This window comes from Danio aesculapii, chromosome 18, assembly GCF_903798145.1.
Source record: "Danio aesculapii chromosome 18, fDanAes4.1, whole genome shotgun sequence".
Lineage (NCBI taxonomy): Eukaryota > Metazoa > Chordata > Actinopteri > Cypriniformes > Danionidae > Danio > Danio aesculapii.
Window position 1 is genome coordinate 27,679,292 of NC_079452.1, and position 13,143 is coordinate 27,692,434.

Here is a 13,143-nt window from a genome sequence, read left to right on the forward strand (position 1 = left end):
AAAGCCAATAATTGTAAGTTCTTGACAATTCACAATGCATTAACTAATTTTAACAAGCACAACTTTAGATTTTAATAACGCATTATTAAATACTGAACTGTTTTGTGTGCAGAGAAAAAACATATAAGTCCAAAAAAAATGTTTAATTAGATAACCATGTGACAAAAGGGACTAAGCCGAAAAGAAAATGAATAAATGAATAACCATGTGACATAATTGTATGTGCAAACTTTGCATACAGAAACAGTTTGGGGATATTTTCGCGCGACCAAGAGTCTGCATTTTAAGTGAAGTTTCATAAACTAATTTCAAGAGGAGCACGTGATATGATTGAGCACGTCTGGCCGCTCATCTGTAATCAGTAATAATCCAATCAAAGTGATCCTAGTTTACTATAAATGGATCATTTTCTCCCTACTGCTCTATCTTCGTTTGGAAGAATCCCCCCTTCCACCCTATCTCCTCCTTTTCCTCCCTTTTCTAAAGGGGGAGCTCTCGAGACCTACTGTACCTGATCTCGGATCTCCTGATATGCTTATCGACCGGGCGGGAGCCCTGGGCTCAAATATCTCCGAGCTCAGGGTTCTCTCCCGGGACAGCATGCCAAACCTGCTTTAAACGCCAAGAATATCTAAGTGGGAACTCTTGAAATATTAAAATAGCGTCACACAAAAAAAACGGTGAAGTCCACTAAGGAGAATAGAGATGCCGTCTGCTGTCATGTCCGCTTCCAACATTAAAAGACAAATCCTCTACAAAAAAATGAGAGCTGACATGAACAAATGGAAGGACAGAGTAAGGAAGGCTTTGAGAGATGCTGGGAAACCATATTTGAATCAAAAAGAAGAATTAAAACCAGGGAAAAATCCACCGAAAGAGGTGAGTGGAAGAACCGTATATGTGATGTCTCTCTCTCTCTCTCTCTCTGAATGCGCTGAGGAGTGCTAAACACCTCAAAAACAGTTAACCTACCTAAATAAACCACATACTATGCAGTGCTCAGCATAATTGAGTACAGCCCATTTTGAAAATGAATATTTGTATCCATTTGTCAGTGAATATGGGTAATAAATATTGGTGCACTTGAACAAAACAGATTCATTCAACAGATATATTTATTAAAATAATAATTTAGTCACAGAACATCTTTAGAAATGGAAAGACAATACATTTAAATTCATGCTAAATATTGCAAAAAAAATACAAACTACAACATCTCAACAAAATTGCACATATTTTTGGTTTCTCTTAATTTTTGAAAATGTTATTTAATATTTTTCGCTTATTTTAAATTTAAGCTACTAATTTTTTAACCATTGTTTTAAGTTATTTTGTTAGATAAGCTGGGGATTTGTCTTCAGTACTGACTAATCTAATGTATATGCACAAATAAAATATTGTAAAGCATCCTATAGAAAATATTAACTTAAATGAGAGATTTGTGGGGGGTGTACTCATATATGCTGAGCACTGTATATAATAAAGCTGTATCAATGCATATTTCCTGGCAGCCCTGTGTAAACTACGGCAAGCAGAGTATATTTGCTTATATGTTTATTTATATCATGAGATGGCGGAGCGCGAGAACAGTTTGAAGTAGTAGATACACAGGAGCACTGCACCAGCTTTTCTAAATAAACGACAACATTTAGCTATGATGTATGTCTGCATTGTGTGTATTAACTATTACATTTATTTATTGTTTATTATTAATAATTGATGGTAATGGGGTGTCATGGTGGCGCAGAGGGTAGCACAATCACCTCACAGCAAGAAGAGCGCTGGTTCGAGCCTCAGCTGGGTCAGTTGGCATTTTTGTGTGGAGTTTGCATGTTTTCCCCGTGTTTGCGTGGGTTTCCTCCGGGTGCTCCGGTTTATAGGTGAATTGGGTAAGCTAAAAATGTCTATAGTGTATGTTTGTGAATTAGTGTGTATGGTTGATTCCCAGTGATGAATTGCAGCTGGAAGGGCATCCGCTGTGTAAAACATATACTGGATAAGTTGGCGGTTCATTCCGCGGTGGCGACCCCAGATTAATAAAGGGACTAAGCCGAAAAAGAAAATGAATGAATGAATGATTGTTATTGCCTGTACTGTAAGAAAGTCTATGTATTGTACATTGTTCATGCTGTATTTTCTGTTTTTAAATAATAATAATAATATAAACTTAAAAGAAAAGCTTAATATTAACTTAAAGTTTCTCTTAATGTATTAAAACTAAGATAAACGAATAAGATCTTCAGTGGTTTAAAGTGATATGATGAATTGGAGTTATACTGTTATTCCACACTAGCTGGACACACACCGTTCTTTTACATTGGAGAAATATAAATCACAATAACATTATATTTTTAATACTGACACTGAAAATCTCCTTAAAATTGAGAAGCTTTTGTTGTCTATATTCAAGTAAAATAAAAAATATATAATATAATGCTCCCAATCCCAATGAAAAAAAAATTGTACTACTCAAAACTTGAAAATATAGACTCATGTTTCTTCATCTCAAGGCCTCAAATGCTGCACAAGTATTGATTATTATTAGCTCATGTTGGTTAAAACATAATAGAATGATATTGCAAAGTGTGAGCAATAAACCTTTAAACATCCTGACATAAATAAATGTGAAAGTGAAACGCAGTTTGTTAGCTGTTTCACAAGGAGAACCAGCTACATATAAAATCCCATGACGTCTGCGCCAATAGCCTAGTGGTTAGTGCGTCGACACAACACCGAGGTGCTTGCCGCGATCTGAGTTTGATTCCTGGCTCGAGGTCCTTTGGCGATCCATCCCCTCTCTCTGCTCCCCACACTTTCCTGTCTCTAATCTCCACTGTCCTATCAATAAAGGTGAAAACCCCTAAACAATCATTATAAAAAAAATAAATCCCATGACACAGGCATAACCCTCAAAATCACAGCTGAATAGTAGTTCAAAAGCACTGACCATTAACCCGAACAATACACTCGACTGTAAAGGGCAAGACTTCCCATGCTGTGAAAAAAAGTGGAATATGTGTCAATATTAATAATTCAGAAATGAACAGTTTTGTCAAGAAGCTCATACGTTATTCATATGAGGAGGTAAAAAGGTGAGTAATAAAGTCATACTACAACACTCCACTAACGGCCTTGTTGTGTGTCATCCAATACGGTTCACACAAGGTCTGCAAAGACAGAGATGTGCTGCTGCTAATTGAAAATCGCCAGATGAAGGTTAAAATGAGTGAGGAGAAATAAATACAATGCACAGAAGGGACTGGCGGTCGACACGTTTGACTTGAACCTGCAATTAACCATATCTCACCATAGCAACATGCTCAAAACTAATTAAATGCCTTAGCAATGCCCTTGCAAACCTCACGAAAGCTCAGAATTGTGCTAATGAGTCACCTTTTGTTCAGACGATTAGTGCAAATACAAATATATTTAGATGGACATTTATCTAGTCAACATCTGTCAGCGGAAAGCACTGCTTAAATTGAATTGCAATACAATCAGAGAGAGGTTTTGAGGTATTTTCTCGATTATATAGAAAAGAATGAGCGTGTGTGTGTGTGTGTGTTGATGACTCTGTTGACAGATGTGTTTCTGTAGGTCAGACACCTTCATGTTTATAAACCTCTCTCTTTCCTTTTCTCTCCCTCTCTCAAATATCCCAAAGCAGCTTTCACCTCAATAATGTAATTATAAGCAAACAAAGCTCGTACACTCAAACGGTATTAATCCAATCAAATGTAATTTGATGATCAGAGCTAAACTCATTCTGCATCCTGGCAAAAAAACACTGTCGTTTTTCTCTAGACACAAAAATCAATTAATCAAACTAATCTGAATTTTTCCACCCAAAATATGCAATCCTTAAAACAAGATAATGGTGTTTCTTAATTTATGCAAATTAGATAACAAGGCTTGTGTTCTGAGAATTCAAATGTTTAATTCAAGCAAAATCCTCATCTAATTTTCTTGTTTTAATCATAGGTTTATGCATTGCTCAAGAAAAATAACTCATTTGAAATCAACATAAACTCTCGGAGAACAAGCTTCTCATGCAAATGATTCTGCAATGTATTTCTGAAAATAAGACTAAGATATTGATTAGAATATTAATTTCCTGCAGTGCTCACCACTAGCATACAAATAGTAATCTATATTTTTTAAGGACCAATGAGAGTTTTTGCAACATGATATTATTTGCATGACAATAACAGAATGTGAATAGGGTTTTATTTTTTATTTATTTATTTTTTTAAAGGAAAATTTATTGTATCATATATAAATTCTCCCTATTTGGCGCAGGCAAAAAAGTTGCACTGCTGTTATGTGTGTCTCTCTGCAAATAAACTGCTGCTCCGCACATATATATATATATATACATATACATATACATATATACATATACATATACATATACACATATACATATACACATATACATATACATATACATATACATATATACATATACATATACATATACACATATACATATACATATACATATACACATATACATATACATATACACATATACATATACATATATATATATATATATATATATATATATATATATATATATATATATATATATACATGTGTATACATGTATATACATAATATACATATATATATATATATATATATATATATATATATGCGGAGCAGCAGTTTATATATATATATATATATATATATATATATATATATATATATATATATATATATATATATTATATATATATATATATATATATATATATATATATATAATTTTTTATTATTTTTGCCTTGTTATAATCCAAATAGTGGCAACACAGTGGCTCAGTGGTTAGCACTGTCCCCTTACAGCAAGAAGGGTGCTGGTTCAAGTCCTAGCTGGGCCAGCTGGCATTTCTGTGTGGAGTTTGCATGTTCTCCCCGTGTTGGCGTGGGTTTCTTCCGGGTGCTCTGGTTTCCCCCACAGTCCAAACACATGCGCTATAGGTGAATTGGGTAAGCTAAATTGGCTGGAGTGTATTTGTGTGAATGCAAGAGTGTATGGGTGTTTCCCAGTGCTGGGTTGCAGCTGGAAGGTCATCCGCTGCGCAAAACATATGTTGGAATAGTTGGCGGTTCATTCCGACCCCTAATGAATAAAAGGACTAAGGAAAATGATTGAATAAATAATCCAAATATCACTACTGTAAAATCAAGACAGATTTACTTGAGGTCCTTTAAGATTTACACTGTTTTCTGAAACATTAATCTAAATTAAGTTTATGCTTAGAAGAAGTGTAAAATTCTGCCACTTGGCTTAGAAAAATATCCTTAATTCAAGCTGAAAAACAAGATTATTTTCATACATATAACAAAAAAAGAGTAGATACAGTATCTTAGTTATTATTAGATTTTACTTAGATATAAACTGTAATTAGATATTAAATATACAGTGCTCAGCATAACTGAGTACACCCCATTTTGAAAATGAATATTTTTATCCATTTCTCAGTGAATATAGGTCATTTATTTTGGTGCATTTGAACAAAACAGATTTATTAAACGGATTTATTTATTAAAATCTTATTTTAGTCACCGAACATCTTCAGAAATAGATAGATTATAGATTTAAATTCTTTCAAAATATTGGAAAAAAATTACAAACTACAACATTTCAACTAAATTTTATACATTTTTAGTTTTTCCTGAATTTTATTTAGTATTTTTCTCTAACATATGCATTTGGGTGTGCTCATTTTGGACCGTTATCATACATTATTTTGTTAGATAAGCTCCAGATTTGGCTTCAGTACTGACTAATCTAATGTACATGCACATATATAATACTGTGAAGCTTCCTATAGAAGATATTAACTTACATGAGAGATTTGTAAGGGGTGAACTCATATATGTTGAGCACTGTACATTGTTTAGACTTGTTTCATTCATTCATTTTCCGTCAGCTTAGTCCCTTTATTTATCAGGGGTCACCACAGTGGAATGAACCGCCAACTATTCCAGCATATGTTTTATGCGGCGGATGCCGTTCCAGCTGCAACACAGTACTGGGAAACACACATACACATTTATTCACACACATACACTGCGACCAATTTCAGCGCATGTGTTTGGACTGTGGGGGAAACCGGAGCACCGACTTTTTTATTTAATTACTTTTTTTTTTTAGTTAAACTTCTGAGCATTATTAACTTTAATGCAGCCATTTTTCAGTAAAACAACTGAAGTGATTCATTGTCCTGAAAATTCATTGTCTTCAAAAACCCTAAATGGGTTAGAATATCGAGTGTGTTGGGTAAAACTGAGCAAATAGCTCATCTACCACAAATACTGCCTATTCGACACAACCACAGCACTCAATACGAGACGCTTGATGAAAACGCACAGCCAAATGTCACAACGATTCACTACCGTTTTACTCTGGGTTTATTTTAATTAAATAAAGTATTGAGTTGGTGAAACTCCAGCATGTGGTTTCGCAGACAATGATGAAGACTTTAAAGCTAATGCCACTTGTTAAGCTAATCTGTGATGTCCACTCAGAAAAAAAATAAAAGTTGAGTCCAACAAATGCTGAGAACAGAGGTTTCTAACTTCCTTTTCCAATTAATTTATTAGCTCTTCAGTGATTAATAGCTAAAATAACTGTCTCTTTATTAAGCCATTACAGCATTACAGAGCTCAATCAATCAATCTACTGAAAAAAAAGAAATAAATATAGACGAGACCATTAAATCTGATTAGAGAAACCGCAGTGTTTACATCACACCCCCAAACAGGTTTACTGACTCTGGTGTGGAGGAATTGATGAATGCGCTAATGCTGTCTTGTCTGAAATCCATGCATGTAGTTAAAAGAGTAGAAGCAGGTTTTGAATTTAAATGATCATCAAGTCCATATGTTTGTCCAAAATTGCGCATTTAAATTGAGTCATTCATTTATTTTCCTTCGGCTTAATCCCTTATTTATCAGGGGTCGCCACAGCGGAATGAACCGCCAACTATTCCAGCATATGATTTACACAGCGAATGCCCTTCCAGCTGCAACCCAGTACTGGGAAACACCCACTCATTCACACACACACACACACACACACTCATACACTATGGTCAATTTAGTTTATTCAATACATCTATAGCGCATGTGTTTGGACTGTGGGGGAAACCGGAAGACCCAGAGGAAACCCACGCCAACACGGGGAGAACATGCAAACTCCACAGAAATGCCAACCGGCCCAGACAGGACTCGAACCAATGAGTTTCTTGCTGTGATGTCACAGTGCTAATCACTGAGCCACCGTGCAAAACAAAATGTTATACAAAAACCAACCAGAATGCATCCGTTAAGGTTTTGTTAATGGATTATTTGCTAATAAGTAGGCCCACACGGAATCTGCGCGTGTAGATTTCTGCAGATTTTTAGCCCGTCATTAATTTTGTTTATTTAATTTGTAAATGTGTGTAAATTTATATTTATTGTTTTTTTATTAATTACAGTAATATTATTGACTAATATGATCGGCGCCAATAGCCTTGTGGTTAGTGCGTCGACACATACTGTAGCACTGAGGTGCTCGCGGTGACCCGAGTTCGATTCCCGGCTCGAGATCCTTTGCAGATCCTTTGCGTATCTCTGCTTCCCACACTTTCCTGTCTCTAATCTCCCCTGTCCTATTAATAAAGGTGAAAACCCCTAAAAAATAATAATAATTTGAAAATATTCCTATGATTTATTCACAATACAGTTTGTACAGTAATATTTTCTGTCTTTTAGTAGAGATATTATATGAGAGACTTGCTTTGTTTACCAAAAAAGTGGATATAATTGGATTTGCATTGTAAACATTACATAAAAGTTAAAAAGGTATTACTTTTTATTTAATAAATTAAGGTTTTAGTTATGAAACTATCAAAATAATTTCGCATAAATCTGCAGATTTTTAACTGAATTCTGTGCAGAAATAGCAAAAAATGTCCGCCGATTCCGCCTGGCCCTACTAATGAGCTACTGCTACCTTTAAAAAAGAGGGCGGAGCCTTTACAGTCCTCGGTTACCATGGCAGCCTCAAACAATAAATCTACATTGTGTTAGTTTACACTCCTGAAATACAGAAAAGATATGCAAAAAGACAGCATGTCGTGTGAGTATTTGAAGAGACAGTTCATCCACACTGAAAAAAAAAAAAGATTTGCATTGGATTTACAATTGTTTTACGGTAGGTGGTTTCAAACAGATTATATGGGCTGAATTTAAGCAAACAAATTAAGTTGAACATTACTATATTTAATTTGTTTGTTTACATTCAGCTCATATACATTATTTGTAACCACTTACCTTTAAAAAATGAGTAAATCAATAAATTTTTTCAGTGCAAAAGTAAAATTCTGTCATCATTTCCTCTCCCTTCACTTGTTTCCAACCTGTTTGAGTTTCTTTAATTAAAGAGGATATTTTGAAGAAATATGAAAACCTGTAACCATTGACTTCCGTTGTATTTGTTTTTCCTATAATGGTAAAGTCACTGGTTACAGGTTTTCAGCTTTCTCTAAATATCTTCCTTTATGTTCAACGGAAGAAACTAGGAGTAAATAGCGAGCAAATATTAATTTTTGAGTGAACAATGCCTCTCATGTCAAATGCACTCAAAATTATGCTAATAAAACACTTAATGTCGATTATATCTGTGAATGTGAGCAGTTGGGGACGAAATCAGAAGTGTATCATTATATAATATTTGTAAACAGAGGCGACAGCGCACTACTAATCCAGCATTTCAGGCTCCGCCCATTTGGATGTAAATTATTTAAATTTGGGATATTGTGACATCATCATTAGTGAAAAAGTCTCAAGACTACAGTTGAGGCTTTCAGAAACAGTGCTAGAATCCGAAACAGAATGTTTGCACTTCTGAAATCTTCTGATGTTTATAGATTATAACAGCAATATTACATTCTTAAGGAAGATGAAAGTTTAAAAAGTGTAAAATGACCACTTTAACCTCCTAAAGCAGCACATTTTAGCTCTTAAATGGCTGTTTAAAATACCTTGAATGTTTTATATTTTGTTACAGACATACAGTGTCATCGTGCAACTGTTTTGCAGCATATGAAATGTCCCAAACCCTAGTTTTAACTGTCCAAAATGGGGAAAAATATAGTTTTTACACTGATAATCAAAGCAGGTAAAAAAAAAAAATTATATGTTAAATATGCATTTAAAAAATTCAGGAAAAAAAGTTTTATGTAAATTCGGACCACGAGTCCACATATATGGACATCATTTTTCACTAAAAGTACATCATATCAAAAGATGATACTCAGGTTTTTATTCTAATTAGGTTCTAATAAGTCTAAATAGCAAAGAGAAATAAAAAATGCATGTAAAAAAACCTTGGGCCTTATTAAATAAACACACCACTGCTATGGATCTTCATGTTGCTGTTTTTTATAAAACAAATAAGATTATATTGTTATACACAGTAAGTTATATTGTTTTCCTTTTTCCAAGCGCTAATAATCTATCTGCTCTAAGAAATGCCCAAAGTTGTGGTGAGATTTGCCAAGTCTTCAATCAAAAGGCATATTTCAATATGAACTCATGTATGAACATATCATTTTTACAGCTCTATATTGTTGTGTGTGCCAAAATATCCTCAGTATTTTTGTCTTGTTTTCCATTACAGAAATCGAGGCTTTCTTAAATCAAGACACATTTACTTGAAATCCAAACTGACACAAGATTTACATCTTGTTCTCTGAAATATTGATCAAAATGAAGTAGGCTCTTGCTTGGGACAAGAACAAATATCTGCCAGTGGGGCCAGAGAAACATCCATTCAAGAGGGAAAGCAAGATTACTTTTTTAACCCCACTGGCAAACCTTTTTGAATGTTTCAAGAGTTCACACTTAGCTCACGATTTATACATAGCTTGTTTGGCGTGCCATCCCAGGAGAGAGCCCTGAGCTCAAGGGATCCTGGAGCCCAGGGCTCCCTCCTTTCACAGGGCGAGGTGAGATTGAGCTCAGGTCGATCTGAAACTCCCCCGCTGCTTAGGCCAAGGTAAACTTCCTGAGAGTAAGACATTAGAAAAAAGATTTAGACTTATTTTATCTATAATATAGAGCACATTTGGATGGTGGGAGGAAACCAGGGAACCCGGGGGAAACCCACGCGGACACAGGAAGGACATGCAAACTCCGCACAGAAATAACAGATGGCCCAGTGAAGACCCAACGCCATTGGTATTCTTGCTGTGAGGCAACAGTGCTAGTTACTGGGCCACCGTGCCGCCCATTCTGGATAAAGGTGGACGAAGGGGAGGAGGGAGGATTCTTCAAGACGAAGATAGTTGTAGAGAGGAAATGAGGATATATATAGTGACTTGGGATCGTTTGATTGGAGGATCATGATTAGCTAATGTGGACCAGCTGGGTCAATCATGAGCGCGTCCTCCTCTCGAAATTAGTTTAAAATTAAACTTCCCTTATTTCAATAGAATTATTAAAGGGATAGTTCACCCAATAACCTTTAATTGATTCCAACCTTTAAGAGTTTCATTATTCTGTTAAACACAAAAATAAGATATTTTTTTAAAAAGCTCAAAACCTGTACCCATTGACTTCCATAGTATTTTTGGCCATACACTGAAATAAAATGATTCAAAGATGATTCCTTGGATTTACTCAATTTTTTTACGTTGAGTGGTTGTAAACAATTTATTTGGGCTGAATTTAAACAAACAAATGAAGTTGAACATTATTAAATTTAATTTGTTTGTTTAAATTCAAACACGAATAAATTGTTTGCAACAGTTTTGCATGCAACACTTGAAATGGTCATGCCCAACTGACCCTGGTTTCTATCAAGGTTTTTTTTTTCTTCACTTTCGTCAATTGGTGAAGTTTGGTCCTCCACTGTCGCCACTGGCTTGAACTTCAACTCTGAAAACTGTACTGATGCCATTTCAGTCTACTAGAACGTCTATGTGAAGCTGCTTTGACACAATCTACATTGTAAAAGCTCTCTAGAAATAAAGATGAATTGAATTGAATATTTATTTGTATAGCGCTTATACAATGTAGATTAATCAAAGCAGCTTCACATAGATCATAGTAAATAGGAACAGTGTAGTTCAGTTTGTTGTGTTTAAGTTCAGTTCAGTTGAGCTCAGTTCAGTGTGGTTTAAATCACTACTGAGAGTCCAAATATTGAAGAGCAAATCCAACGATGCGCAGCTCTACAGATCCCGAAACATGCAAGCCAGAGGCGACAGCGGAGAGGGAAAAAACTTCACTAGTTGGCGAAAGTGAAGAAAAAAAACCTTGAGAGAAACCAGGCTCAGTTGGGCACGACCATTTTAATTTCTCCACTGGCCAAACGTCTTGTGCAGAGCTGCAGTCTCAGCGGCAGAGGCTGGAAGCTGGCCTCAGCGAAGACTCGTCTGTCTCTGGAGCGTCACAGGAATCAGTCTCATGTTCTCCACTCCTCCATGACCACCACAGCAGCTGCTCAGGATACGGCCTGGTCCAGGATATGGAAACCTTGGGATCATCTCGTCGTTGGTCTTGGATCGAATCAGTGACTCTGCATTTATATTTACTACTATATAAGTCAATGGTTTTCAGCATTCTTCAAAATATCTTCTTTTGTGTTCAACAGAATAAAGAAACTCTTAAATGATTGGAAACGCTTGAGGGAGAGTAAATGGTTGGTAGATTTTCCTTTTTGGGTGAGCAATCGCTTTAAATAAATGCACCTGGATATAGAAATTTCCAATAATTGACTTATAGAACAAGACAAAATGACATATTTCGAAGAGTATTAACTCATCTCAATGTTTTTGTTTCAAAAGTGCAGTTTCTTATGGGCTCTTAGTGAAAAGGTAAACTAAGAAATAACATTTTCCTTCAAATCCTTCAAGTTCCAATCCTTTAACATGAGCTGTGACCTATACCACTGTTTCCCAACCCTGTTCCTGGAGGCACACCAGCAGTACATATTTTGGATGTCTCCCTTATCTGCCCCGTTAACATCAGGTTTTGGAGTCTCTTCTAATGTCCTACTGAGTTGATTCAGGTGTGTTTGATTGGGGAGAGATTGAAAACGTGTACTGTTGGTGTGCCTTTGGGAACAGGGTTGGGAAATACTGACCTATACGGTTCACAAGAACCAAATTCAGGCGCACAAATACACACTTGCACAATCCAAACTGTAAGTGAAACTGCTCCTCGCTGAACGCCCCATGTGAGCTGCGTGCAGTTATTTTCCCAGGCAGTTATTAGTTTAGTTCATGTATTATGTAGCTGCTCCGAATTATTGCGCTTGACAGCGTGTTGTGCAATGCCTCAAAGACGGGCAGCTCATTAGCCGCTCTCTCTGCCGCCCCGAGGAAAACCCCGTTCTCGTGTGCGGTCGTCGGTGAGCTTGAGATGCAAAAGACATGGATTATTGATCTGATGCCGACGCAGGTCTCTGACCCCCATACCTCACATGCAGACACTCCACAGACAACCTCAGCCCTCCTGATACATATTTAAGATAGAGAGAAAGAGAGAGAGGGATAAGAGAGAGAGAGAGAGAGAGAGAGAGAGCCCCACCCACTAACACAATTACAATCCGTTGCTCATCTCACATTCAGTCATTACTCCACAAACCCTCTCCATGCACAGATCAGTGTGCACCAATTCCAAAACCTACACATGCATGCATTACCAATCCTTAATATGCATGCATTTCAAAATCTTCACATGCACACCACCAAAAAATACGCTTGATGTCAGATTACATCAGCTGTCTTGCAATGCATGCATTAAACAAGCGCTCTCTTTTTTTTCCCTCTCGGTGCAAGCTCCATCCGAGAGATGCAACACATCAGAGCTTTGAGAATTAGAAAGCTCTCTCGATGTTAATCCGATGAGCGCTTCAATCATCGCTGAGCCTGGAGAACATGCCACCAGATGTTGATCAGCGAAAGAAAGCATCGGACGGTCCCCCCCCATCCACCCGCTTCCCAGAACAACGCACAAAGTCTACATGACACCGAGTGTTTGAAAGTGATGCAAGCATGCACAATGCATCAGATGCGATTCAGGGCTCAGAATGCAACAGCTTAACTTAGTAGTTTGCACGTACCCTCTCTGACCAGC

The 13,143-nt window shown here is 36.3% G+C and overlaps 1 protein-coding gene across 1 annotated transcript in view; it reads right to left on the bottom strand.

Moving 5' to 3' along the window:
• Window positions 1–13,143, bottom strand: part of LOC130245302 (protein unc-13 homolog C) — a 384,171-nt gene that overhangs the window by 370,654 nt on the left and 374 nt on the right. Inside the window, exon 1 of the mRNA XM_056477954.1 lies at window positions 13,130–13,143. This exon is cut by the window's right edge and continues 374 nt beyond it. The gene's annotated coding sequence lies outside the window, so the exon portion shown is untranslated. The remainder of the gene's footprint in view (window positions 1–13,129) is intronic.